Here is a 13,639-nt window from a genome sequence, read left to right as displayed (position 1 = left end):
ATCGCCATTGGCACCGCCCCGCCCCCCGCCCCCTTGACGCTGATTGGTTTCTTTCTGGAGAGCTTTCCGAGCTCCGATTGGCTGCGACCGTCGCCGTTCCGCCGTTCGATTGGCCCGCAGCGCCCGCTTTCTTGGGGCCCTGCCCTTGGGAGGGGGCGTGGCCAGAGGCGGCGGGCGGTGCCGGATTGGTCAGCGGCGCAGAGGGGGCGGACCCGCGCCGCGCGCAGCGCCTGGGCTGGAGCGCGAGGAGCCGCTACCGCCGCCTCAGTCGCCTGAGACTCGGTCGCCTCAGGCTGCCGCCGCCGCCTAGATCGCCTCAGACTGCCGCCGCCGACCCGACCGCCCCGTCACCACCCCGCGGCCCCGCCCCGGCCTCCCGCCGGCCGGCCCGGGGCACGCCCTCTGCCGCGGGACCGGTGAGTGAGTGGTCGCGGGCGGGCCGAGGGCGGGAAGGGGGTCAGGGACCAGGTCGGGAGTCGGGAGTCGGGAGTCGGGAGTCGAGCTGAGGTGGCGGCCGGGCCTGGGATCGGGTCAGGAACCGGGGCCGGGTGCTGGGCCGGGGTCGGGGGTCGAGCCGGGGTCGGGGCCAGGGATCGCGGGTCGGGGTTCGGGCCAGGGCCGTGGCCGGGGTCTGGACCAGGGGCGACCTCCCGCGGCCGCCGACTTTGCGAGGCTCCGGGGCGGGGGGCGCACGCCTGGGGCCGACCGAGCCCCGCCGAGGGGCCGAGAGGCCGGAAGAGCCCGCCGGCCCGACCGGCTTGCGGGGCGGCTGCGGCTCCGTGTGGGGCGGGGCGGGGCCGGGTCCGCGGGGACCCCGTGACCCTCCCCGCCCGACCCAGCCGGCGGTCCGGCCGCGCACTCCCGGGTCGGCGCCGGCCGTCCCCGAGCTCTCCGACTAGCCAGGCCGGGCGGGACCCCGACGGGCGGATTGAAGACCGAAGTGACAAAGTGGCTTCGGGGAACGCGGACGCGCCTCCCGCCCCGTCTCCCCGCCCCTCCCCGCGTCCCCGTCCCGAGGGTGGCGGAGGCCCTGTGCTTCCCAGCCAGCGGACCTCTGCGCGGCGGTGCTCGGACTCCGTGAGCCTCTCAGCGAGGCGGCTCACGTGCCGAGCCTGCGGTTGGGAAGGGATCTGGGGAAAACGCCCCCCGCGCCCGGGGAGGCGGGAGGGGTGACTTCCGAGGGTGCGAGGAGGTCACGGGCGGTGTCTGACCGCCGCGCCCGCGACACCGGAGAACCGGCCCGTGCGATGCCCCGCGTGCCCCGCCCTCAGACGCCCGGCGTCCGCCCCGTCGTCTGTCCGCGCCGCTCGGTCCGCCCCGTGTCCGCGGGGAGCGGCTCGGAGGGGCGGGTGCCTGTCAGGGTCACCGTCTTTTCTTCCCTTATTTGGGGGTGCGTCAACGCGTGTGTCGTCTTGTTCCCCATGTGTTCGGCTCTGGACGTGTCGTTGAGTGAAAATGTTTAGTTTTTCCTTTTGCCTGGCAGCGTTTCTCATTTTTGTTTTTCCTGCTCTGAAGTGCATTACATGCATAAGAGATTTGAAAGTTAACAGAAAGTCAGATCTGAACTCTTGTGGCTCCGGCTTGGTTCCTTCCTCCCGCCTTCCTTCTCTCCACTGACGAGGAATCGTGGTGTGTGATTCCTCAGAAAGGATGCCGGGGCGGCAGGGCCCTGGCGAGAGGCCTTCAGAGACTAGACGGGGTAATACACAGACCCTGCTGCGCAGGCCCTCGCGCATCCTTCCCAAATTTATCTTGCGTTCAGGGGTGAACTGTTGCCCCCTTTCTGTTCTTTGAACTTGGCTTAGATCTGGGAACCAAAGAAGTGTATGGGTGTGTTCTTACGGAGAGAACTGATTCCCCGTCCTCTCATGCACAAGAACTCATCATCTTAGAATGTCTCAGAGATGCCCATTTTGGTCCAGAGAAACTGCAGAACTGTGGCACTCTGGGGGGATCACTGGCAAGATCCGACAAGACCTCACTGATCCTCGCATCAGAGGAGCTCGAGTAGTTGTGAGTGGTGTTTTCAGACTTGGAGAGCCATTGGAAACCGAAGGGTCTTCAAATACTGACGTCAGTCACTTTTGAGAACTGCTGTTTTTCACTTGTATGTAGATGCTGTTGTTTACACAGTGCAAGTTCATTACAAGTGTTTTAGAATGTATATAACTTTATGTATTTTCTAAGTTAATACTCACTATCATAAGGTTTTGATAAAGGTTTGATGGTAAAATGAGTCTTTATAACTAAAAAGATTGGGTGTCCTGCATAGAATTCAGGGCTTTGTGACTGGTGTTGCCACAGATGGTGCTGATTAGTGGTGATATTGGACCTCAGAACATCACTTTTCCAGACATCTTTATTAATACTCAGGGTTGGGGAAAATACACAGCTTTATGATTACATTTTTTAGGTATTTATGAGAAAATTTCAACACGTGTTCATTTTGTTAGATGTTTAAAAAGAAGCTATCTTTTTTTCCTGTTGTTCGAGGGAGGCTGAGAGCATGCTGCGTTTATTTGCAAAAGTCTCATGAGGTCCTTGAAACAATCTAGACATTCGAGGCTGGTGCCTGTATTTCAGTTTCAACAATTTCAGTTCCTGGACCTGTAGCCAGTTCCTGTGTCAATGGAAAGTCATTCCTATGTTTACAGAAGTCTCAGGGCTTTATTGTAAAAGTGATCACTGAAGCAGATTTTAGTAGGTGGAAGTTGCACATCCCTTTGGTGAAGAAGGCTGGTCCTTTGGGCTATAACAAAGAAAAATACCTGCTCATATATTGGAATCACCCTTGATTTAAAGATTAGAATGAATACTGTAGATTTGGGGGCAGCTCTGATGTCTCAGCTCAGCCTTGGTGGCAAGGACTCCTACAGGCAAGTGGTGGGTCCACTGTCCATGGTGCTGAACACGTGTCGTCTGTTTCTGCTTTTTCATCTCAAATTTGCTTTCCAGTATGAGAGTGGTTTTTGGAGTATGTTTTAAAACGAATGTCAGAATTCATACTATTAAAGAAAAGTTGAACAGAAGAGTTCTTTTGAACCTGGAAGCATGGAAGCATGCCTTTTAAAAACTCAAGCCATGTTGTTGTCTCTTTTTTTAAAGTGGATAATTGTGCCAACCCAACATTCTTTTTCCCTTGCTCAATCTCCTTCTCCTCAGGTGGGAACTTTTGAGTATGGACATCAAGTAACAAACCATTGAAATTAAATAAGACCCTGTTTTTGTAACAACCACACTCTAAAAAAAATGTACTCTTTATTATAATATATACACATATTTGTGCATAGAGGCAATTTGTTTTTACCTAAGCAGTGTCGATTGTAGCCCCCCCCCTCCCTGCACATACACTGGCATGGAGCATCCCAGCCTTCCTGGAGAGGCCTGGAACCCTCTGCATGTGTGGTGGGCTGTTGGGCAGTTGCCAGGCATTCCTGCTGGGTTGGAGCAACATCCACTTTTCTGTAATTTTGAGGACATCTTTGTAAATCATTTTAGATAAATCCTTCATTTCTCTTGAGGTTAATTTTGTCTGTTCCTTTAGAATTGCCCCACAGGTTAGCAATAAAAAATAGTGAGTGTCACTTGTGCAGAGATTCTTCCACAGGATAGAAAATTGTGCATTAAGCTAAGCAGTGGATTGTTGAGGTGTTTTTGTTATGAGCATCTGAATTAGCTCTTTGGCCCCATCACTGGCTGTACACTTAACTGAGGTTACTCTTCAACATCTGTTTTGTTGAGGGAAACCCAGGGCAGCTTTCTTCTGCCTCCTCCAAGCTTCAGAAATGCTCTCCGAGTGCCTACTCTTTACCAGGCCCTGTGCTATGATCTGGGAACCCACAGGAGAATGAGACAGAGTTCTTATCATTGAAGGACTCACCACTTCCAACTGAGGAAAGGACATGTAAACAGATGGTTACATGGGGCCACACTCAGTGCTGCAATTGGCATACACAGAAAGCTGGGTTGGTGGGCTGAGGAGGGGTGATTGATTTAGCCTGGGCATCAGAGAGGAGGTGGCCTTTGGGCCGAGATCTGGAGGATGAGTGGTAATTGTTTGGGCATAGATGGGTATAAATTGATTAGAAAAAGATGAGAAGGTTGGTAACTGGAGAACAAGGTGTGTGGTGGTGCAGAGGCTGGAGGTTTGGGGGGCACTGTGAAAGGGTTGGAACTCTGCTCAAGAAAGAGTTGAGGAGAGGTTGTGTGGTAGGCAGAATAATGGCCTCCCAAAGCACATCCTATTCCCCAGAACCTGTAAATGTGTTAGGTTACATAGCAAAAAGGATTTAAGATAGCATATGGAATGAAGGTTGTTAATCAGGTGATTTTAAAATAAGGAGATTATCGTGTATTACCTGGGTGGGACCAAAGCATTCACAAGGGTCTTAAATGAGGAGGGAGGCAGAAGAGTTGTGTCAGAGTGATATGAAGTGAGGAAGACTCTACCAGTGATTGCTTTGAAGATGAGCCAAGGAATGTGGGCAGCTTCTAGAAGCTGGAAGAGGCGAGAAAATGGACTCTCCCCTAGAGCCTCCAGAAAGGAACACAGCCCTGCTGACACTCTGATTCTAGCCCAGTGAAACCTGTGTCTGACTTCTGACCCCAGGACTGTAAGATAATTTGTGTTGTGTTAAGCCACTAAATTTTTGGAAATTTGTTAGAGCAGCCACAGGAAACCGCTACAAGTTAGGACTCTGCTCTAGGAAGTTTTAGCTGATGAAGTTTAAGGAGGAAATAACATGATCAGATTGGCTGTAGAAGATAAAATAATCCAGCTGCTGTTTGGGAGGTTGCCCCAGGTAAGCGTGGTTCTGATCCCCAGTTTCACCTCCTGGCAAGACTGGCATCTGATATTGTCTTACCTGGCCTGAGCCCCACATGGAGTCTTCTTCCCAGCAGCCTGCTCAGTCTCCACCCCTGCTAACTGCCATGTCCCACTGGCCCACCTTTCCTCCATGCTGGGCACTTGGGAGAGAGTGGACCAGGCACACATCTACAGGTGGGATTGGTGGGGGGTCGTAGAGTAGGCCCAGTTCCAACCTCAGGGCTGTTGTCAAAGTATTTTCCAAAGGTTTGTTTCTTTACATCCTCACTAATCCTTTATAGCTTCAGATGTTTTCATTGTTGTCAGATGAGTAGATATGAAATATATTGCTGTTTTAATTTGCATTTCCTTGATTACTGGTGAGTTTGAGGACTTTTTATCCATTTATTGGCCACTTGGTTTTCCTCTTCTATAAATTGTATTCTTATATTGTCTGTCCACTTGTTGCCTAGGTTGTCCTTTTTAGAGCTTTTTAAAAGTTCTTTATTTATTCTGGATTCTATTTGTGTCCTATTTTTTATCCTTTTAAAAATGTGTTGTTTTGATGAACGGATGTTTAATTTTAATGTAGTTGAATTTATCAGTCTTTTCCTTGTGGTTTGTAGTTATTGAGTCTTATTTAAGAAATCTTTTGTTACCCCAAGGTCATAAGATGTGTCTCTTTTTAAAAAAAAGTTTGAATATTTGCTTTTTATATTTTACTTTGAACTTATTTTTGTGTGAGGTGTGAGGTAGAGACATAATTTAAGAATTTTTCCAAATGCATAACCAGTTGTACCAGTACCATGCACTGAGTACCATCCTTCCTCAGTGATCTGCAGTGCTGCCTTTGAGACTTACCAGATTTCACAGATGTGTGGATCTGCTTCTGATTTCTCCGCGTAAATAATGATAATTTCATTTCTTCCTGCCCAGTCCTTAAATCATTTATTTAATTTTTTGTCTTATTTCCTTTGTTTGGACCACTAGGCAGAGTTGCATAGGAATTGTGATAAGGCTTTCCTCATATTGTTTTTCACTTTAAATGCAATATTTTAAAGCCTTAAATTTGAAGTTTTTTTTTTGGTTTAAGTTCCTTTCCTTCCGTTAAGGATGATCTCATCTACTAATAGTTTGATAAAAGATCTTTGTAGATCATTAATAGATTTTGAAATTTATCAAATGGTTTTCTTTACCTATTTAGATGATTTTATGTTTTTTCTTTTTTAAACTGTGACTGAGATGAAATATTTTAATCTTTTAATTTTAAACCATTATTGATTTCTTGGGATAGACTGTACTTTGTCATGATGTACTACATTTAAAAATTATTATTGGGGGGCGGGCCCCATGGCGTAGCGGTTAAGTGCGCGCGCTCTGCTGCTGGCGACCCGGGTTTGGATCCTGGGCGCGCACAGGCGCACCGCCTATCAGACCATGCTGTGGCAGCGTCCCACATAAAGTGGAGGAAGATCAGCACAGATGTTAGCTCAGGGCCAATCTTCCTCAGCAAAAAGAGGAGGATTGGCATGGATGTTAGCTCAGGGCTAACATCCTGTGTGTGTGATCTTCCTCACACACACAAAAAATATATTATTGGATCCAATATGGTAATATTTCATTTATGATTTTGGTATATATTTTCACAAGAAGTATTAATTGATAATACTTTTTTCTTGTATTGCCTTTATTCAGATTTGGAATCAAGGCGATGCTTCATCATCTCTGTAATAGTTTCTGAAAGGGAAGGATTTTTGTTCCTTGGAAGTTTGGTAGAATTGCTTCTTAAATGTTCTGGATCTGGACCCTTTTAGAACGTGGAGACTCTTGCATCAGCAATTAATTGCATTAGAAGGGTCACTCATCCATTCTGCTCACATTTCATTGACCAGAAGGAGTCATTCCAGCCACATCTAGTTTCCAATGGGACAGGGAGATGGAGTCTCCCACATCCCAGAAGCTTAGGACAACTGAATACTGGTAAATATTAGTAATATTTACCACACTATGGAGGCTAATTGATGTCTGTAGGTTTTGCAAGTGTGTTGGTCATCAAGGGACCAATTAGAATGTGAAGCTGGATATCATATCGGTTTGCTGTGAATAAACCGTTCCACTTACTCTCTCCAGAACCCACCTTGGGAATTCCTGCCTCATACCTCTCCTTATTGCAGAGAAAAAGTCTCCCTTTCTCATTCCTTCCTACTGATCTAAATCTTAACCATCCTTCAAGGCTGGCTCAGGTCCCACCTCCCTGCTGAAATTCTCTGCATTAACTCTGATCTGTGGTAAACTCTCCCTTCACTTCTTACAGTACCATCCTGCCTCAGCAGTGCAGAGAGCAGGGTTCAGTTGTGTTTGTGGGTGGTTGGTTGATCAGAAGAGTCTTCAAATCCAAGTGCAAGCTTCCCTCCTTTGGGCTCTGCACTGGGAGGCTAGGTATAGTGGATAGACTGTGTGAAGGTGGCCCAACCATGATCCCTACCTTCTAGTATTCCTGCCCCTGTATAGTGCGCTTCCATTGAAGTGGGACCTGTGACTCACTTCTAACCGATCGAATATGGGAAAACTGATGGAGTGTCACTTCCATGATTATGTTACATTATACACAATTCTATCTTGCTAGAAACTTGTTTAAAGATTCTCTTTGCTGGCTTGAGTAAGTAACTGTGTTGGGGAAGCCCACACAGCACAGAACTGCAGGTGCCTCCAGAGACAGCCAGCAGGAAGCAGGAGCCCTCAGTCCTACAGCAAGGAAACAACTTCTGCCAATAACCTGAGTGAGCTTGGAAGCAGATTCTTCCCTGAGCCTTCAATTGAGCCTCCAGATGAGAGCACACCCTGGCTGACACCGTAATTGCGGCCTTATGAAACCCTAAGCAGAAGACCCAGCTAAGCCTGCTCAGACTCCTGACTCACAGAAATTGTGAGATAATAAATGTATATTGTTTTAAGTTGCTAAGTTTGTGATAGTTCATTATGCAGCTATAGAAAACTAATGTATCAAATCTGTACTGACCTCCCAGTAACCCTCACTAGAAGTTTGGGTTGATGAAGGGTAAATCGATTTGAGGTAATCAGTTTTTTTTAATTTTTAAAAAATTTTTTCTATTTATAAAAGTAATATAGATGTTTTGTGTAGAAAAATTGGAGCAAACAAAGCATAAAGGACAAAATAAACATCATCCATAATCTTATCACACAAGGTTAGTGTTTTTTCTACTTTTAGGTATGTACAGTAGTCCCTCTTTATCCCCGGTTTTGCTTTCTGTGATTTCAGTTACTCGCTGTCAACTGCCATCCAAAAATATTAAATGGAAAATTTCAGAAGTAAACATTCATGGGCCGGCCCGTGGCTTAGCGGTTAAGTACGCACGCTCTGCTGCTGGCGGCCCGGGTTCGGATCCCGGCCGCGCACTGACGCACCACTTCTCCGGCCATGCTGAGGCCGCGTCCCACATACAGCAACTAGAAGGATGTGCAACTATGACATACAACTATCTACTGGGGCTTTGGGGGGAAAAATAAATAAATAAATAAATAAAATTATAAAAAAAAAAAAAAAGAGAAGTAAACATTCATAAGTTTTAAATTGTGTGCTGTTCTGAGTAGCCTGATGAAATCTTGTGCTGGCCCACTCCCTCCCCTCCGGGATGTGAATTATCCCTTTGTCCAGTGTAGGCATGCTGTATATACCATCTGCAGTTAGTCACTTAGTAGCCATCTCAGTTATCAGATAGACTCGTGATATCACAGTGGTTGTGTTCAAATAACCCTTATTTTACTTAATAATGGTTCCAAAGCCAACTTTATTACTAGTTATTGTTGTTAATCTCTTACTGTACCTAATTTATAAATGAAACTTTATCATAGGTATGTATGTATAGGAAAAAACATAGTGTTTATAGGTTTTGGTAATATTCATGGTTTCAGGCATCTGCTGGGTGTCTTGGAATGTATACCCTGTGGATAAGGGGGGACTCCTATATGATATGCATTATCCTAAAGTTGAGATTCATTCCATAATATGTTTTGTGAACAAATTTTTTCCTTTGTACTCGATAGTGAGCATTTCTTTGTGTCACATCATATTCTTCTAAAATATGATTTTGAATGGCTGCATACTATTCCAATGGGTGTCCCAGTTTATTGAACCGTTTCCCTATAGCTGGACATTTATGCTGCTTTAAAATATTTCCCATCATAAACAATGCTTTGATAAATATCCTGTACAAAAATCATTGTGTGAATTGCTGATTATTTCTGAAGGATAAATTTCTAAAGGCAGAATTATTAGGTCAAAGCTTGTAGATGTTTTTAAGCCTTTTGATACTTAACTATCCAGTTTCCACTGTTTCTTAAAAATAATATAAAACTCAAACGTCTGTTTCTGGAAGTCACCAGGTTGGGATAGGACAGAACTATTGATTTTTGAGCATTTAGCTTCCTGTTTTCTTAACCCTGTTTGCAAAGTGCTTTTAAATTATTCATTAAAGTGCAGTATGGATTCTATTTATAGACACGTCTGTGTATGAGATAGTTCCCTAATGTCTGGGCAAAAAGCCTACGAATTGCTATTATCACATCCCTATCTTTGTAAATCCTTTTCTACTCCTATCCACCTTTTCTTTGTTCTCAACCAAATAGAGACACTGAGACACATTAGGCCTTCTAGCCTTATGATTACTCAGATAAAATGGCTATTCTGAGCTAGCCCTTGTTCTTTTCTTCTCACCATTCATTAACTAGTTGACTTCATAAAGATACATCAGCAGAATATTAATTATTAATTCAAAAATATTTTTTCCTGATTCATGAAATAATGAGTGCTTATTTAGAAAATTTCTAAAATAAAGATTAGCATCAAAAGCAGAATAAAATCTTTAATTCTATCACCCACAGATGACCACCATGTGAACAAAACTTGTTCATACTAGCTTATTCTTATGTTGATTAGATTCCAATGACTAATATTTTGTTTGGGATTTTTGCATCCATGTCTATGAGTGTAATTGGCCCATAATTTTCCTTTCCTTTAGCTGTTCTGTCTCTAATTTGAAATGAATACTTATTAATTCACAGCTTTTCTCTTTTACTAATATGCTCATTTAAGGTGATACATTTCCTTATAGATAATGCTTCAGCTGCATTGTACAGAGTTTGATTTGAGGTATTTTGGTTATTGTTTAATATATGCTGTACACTGAATTGTGCCCCCTCAAATTCGTATGTTGGAACCTTAATAAGCCCAGTGTGATAGTACTTGGAGATAGGGTCTTTGGGAGGTGGTTAGGTTTAGATGAGGTCATGAGTTTGAGGTCCTTATGATGGGATTAGTGCCATATAAGAAGAGACCAGACAGCTTGCCCTCTTTGTCTCGTTCTTAACCGTGTAAGGACACAGCACGAAGGCAGCCATCTGCAATCCAAGAAGAGGCCCCTCACCAGGACCTGACCATGCTGACACTCTGATCTCAGACCCCCAGCCTCCAGAACTGTGAGAAATAAATGTCTGTTGTTAAGCCACCTAGTCTGTGGTATTTTGTTATAGCAGTCCAAGCAGACGAAGACAAAAATTTTCTAATTTCCATTATGATTTTTCTTTGATTTGTAGGTCATTTAGAAGAGTATTCTTAAATTTCCAAACATATGCATATTTTCTTATTTTATTCTTCTCCAGCACAATTGCTTTGCCCTAAGATCTTACTTTGTATGATTTTAATCCTTTGAAATTTGCCAGTGTGTCTTACAGCCCAGAATATGGTCTGTAAGTTTTCTCAAATGTTCCTATGTGCTTGAAAAGAATTAGGTTCAATGTTCTGTATATTCTATTCAGCTAACTTGGTAAGTATATGACTCACATCTTCTGTTTTCTTACTATGTTTTTGTCTAGTTGTTATATCTATTGGTAAGATAATTACACAATTTCATTATGATTATGGATTTGTCTTATTTCTCCTTGTAGTTCTGTCAATTTTTATTTATATGCTTTGAGACCATGTTAGGAGGGGCATGCAAATTTAAAATCATGTCTTCCCGATGAATTGAGACTTTAATTATTACGAGTGGTTCTCTTTATCTCTAGTAATGAATCTTTGCTTTTATGGTATCATATGTCTAATGCTAATATAGCCAGACTAGATTTCTTTAGGCTCATATTTGCATGATATCTTTGTTTTTTATCATTTTACTTTCAACCTTACTATATTCTTTTACTTTAGATAAGTCTCTTGCAAAGATTATACAGTTAGATTTTTTTCCTCCAGTCTCATAATCTTTGTCTTCTAATTGAACATTCAGTTCATTTACATTCAATGTAATTACTGATCTATTTGAGTTTAAATCCACAATCTTTTTATAGATTTCTCTTTACCTACATTTTCTGTGTTTATTTTTCCCCGTTTCTTATATCATTTTAAACTAGTGTTGTGATTTTTCAAAATCATTCTACTTTTCCACTCTCTCGAGTACGTTGGAGGTTATATTCTATTTTTTTTCTTTTTGTGGTTACCATGTAAATTAGATAGTGTATTATTAGCTTATGCAGATAATGCAGTTATACCTTCCTCCTGGGCCATGCTGAGATCATGGTTTCTTAGAATACTTGAACTCCCTCCAGATTTATATGTGCTTGTTATTGTGTATTTTAATTCTATGTGCTCTTTTTAAACTCAATGAAATAATATTAATATAACCAGTGGTATTATTTAATGTACCATCAGTGTTCATTTAGATTTATTCACAGCTATTTTCGTTCTTTGGTTTTCATTGCTGTCTGACATTTCTGACCTTCATTCAGGGGTCGTTTCCCTTCTGCCCAAAGAGCCTTCTTTAGAAATTACTTTACTGCAGGTCAGCTGGTAGTAGACCCTCCCTATTTTTTTTTTCTAAAAGTATTTTGATTTTACTTTCATTCTTGTTTTTATTCTTTCAATTTACTTAAAAATTTGGGTGGGATATAATATACATATTATAAAATTCACCCTTTTAAAGTTTATGATTCAGTGGTTTTTGGTATATTTACAAGGTTGTATAATGATCATGACTACCTAATTCCAGAATATTTTCATCACCTTAAAAAGAAACCACATACCTGTTAATAGTAACTCCCCACTCCTCCCATCCCCCAGTCCCTGGCAACCCTTAATCTCCTTTCTGTTTCTAAGGATTTGCCTGTTATAGACATTTCATAAGAATGGAATCATAAATATGTGGCCATTTGTGTTTGGCTTCTTTCGTTTAGTATAATATTTTCAAGATTCATCCATGTTGTAGCATGTATCTGTATTTCATTCCCTTTTATGGCTGAATAATATATTACATTGTATGGATATATCACATTTTGTTTATCTATTCATCAGTAGGGTAGACGTTTGGGTTGTTTCCACTTTTTTGGCTATTGTGAATAATGTGCTATGAACATTATTTTGGGTGTTTACTTAGCAGTAGAATTGCTGGGTCATATAGCAACTCTATGTTTAACTTTTTGAGTAGCTGCCAAACTGTTTTCTGAAGATACTGCACCATTTTACATTCCCACCAGCAATGTTTGAGGCTTCCGATTTTCTCACATCCTCAGCAACACTTGTTATTTTCCAGTTTTTTCATTATAGCCATCCTAGTGGGTGTGAGGTGGTTTCTCGTTGTGGTACTGATTAGCATTTGCCTAATGGCTGATGTTGTTGAGCAGCTTTTCATGTGCTTATTGGCCATTTGTATATCTTCTTTGGAAAAATGTCTATTCAAATCCTTTGACCATTTTTTAATTGGATCGTGTGTCTTTTTATTGTTAAGTTGTGAGAGTTCTTTATATATTGTTTACTAGTCCCTTATCAGATACATGATTTGCAAATATTTCCTCTCCAACTGTGAGTTCTCTTTTCACTTTCTTGCTAATGTCCTTTGATGCACAAAAGGTTCTAATTTTGATGAAGTCTAATTCATCTGTTTTTTTCTTTGGTTGCTTGTGCTTTAGGTGTCATATTTAAGACAACATTGCGGGCCGGCCCCGTGGCTTACCGGTTAAGTGCACGCGCTCCGCTGCTGGTGGCCCGGGTTCGGATCCCAGGCGTGCACTGACGCACCACTTCTCCTGCCATGCTGAGGCCGCGTCCCACATACAGCAACTAGAAGGATGTGCAGCTATGACATACAACTATCTGCTGGGGCTTTGGGGGAAAAAATAAATAAATAAATAAATAAAATTATGAAAAAAAAAAAAGACAACATTGCCTAATTCCAGGTCACAAAGATTCACACCTATGTTTTATTCTAAGAGTTTTACAGTTTTAGCTCTTAAATTTAGGTCATTGATATATTTTGAGTTAATTTTTATATATGGTGTGAGGGAGGAGTTTTACTTCATTCTTCTCCATGTGGCTATCCAGTTTTCCTAGCACCATTTGTTGAAAAGGCTATTTTCTCATTGAATGGTCTTAGCACATTTTTTGAAAATTAATTGACCATAAAATATGGGTTTATTTCTGGACTCTCAATTCTATTCCATTAATCTATATATCTCTCTTTATGCCAGAACCACACAGTCTTGATTATTGGAGCTTTGTGTTAAGTTTTGAATTTGGGAGGTACAAGTCCTCCAACTCTGTTCTTCTTGTTTAAGATTGTCTTGGCTATTCATGGTGCCTTGCACTTCAGTATGATTTTTAGGATTAGCTTGTCAATTTCTGCATTAAAGGCAGCTGGAATTTTGATACGGATTGCATTGAATATGTAGATCATTTTGGGAGTATCGCCATCTTAACAGTATTAAGTCTTCCAGTCCATGAACATGGGATTTATTAGCTGTAATAGTTTTTTAGTGCATTCCTGAAGA

At 42.6% G+C, this 13,639-nt stretch overlaps 1 protein-coding gene across 7 annotated transcripts in view; it reads left to right on the top strand.

Moving 5' to 3' along the window:
• The first annotated feature begins 263 nt into the window (after positions 1 to 263).
• PCBP3 (poly(rC) binding protein 3) overlaps positions 264 to 13,639 on the top strand; it is a 265,412-nt gene continuing 252,036 nt past the window's right edge. For 5 of the 7 annotated variants that reach the window (XM_087417909.1, XM_087417919.1, XM_087417921.1 and 2 more), the window contains exon 1: positions 264 to 416. The gene's annotated coding sequence lies outside the window, so the exon portion shown is untranslated. The remainder of the gene's footprint in view (positions 417 to 13,639) is intronic. The other 2 variants (XM_087417915.1, XM_087417904.1) reach the window with 2 other exon arrangements.

Source organism: Ceratotherium simum, chromosome 27 (assembly GCF_057802395.1).
Source record: "Ceratotherium simum simum isolate JZ-2026a chromosome 27, ASM5780239v1, whole genome shotgun sequence".
Lineage (NCBI taxonomy): Eukaryota > Metazoa > Chordata > Mammalia > Perissodactyla > Rhinocerotidae > Ceratotherium > Ceratotherium simum.
This window is presented reverse-complemented; position numbering and strand designations above follow the sequence as displayed.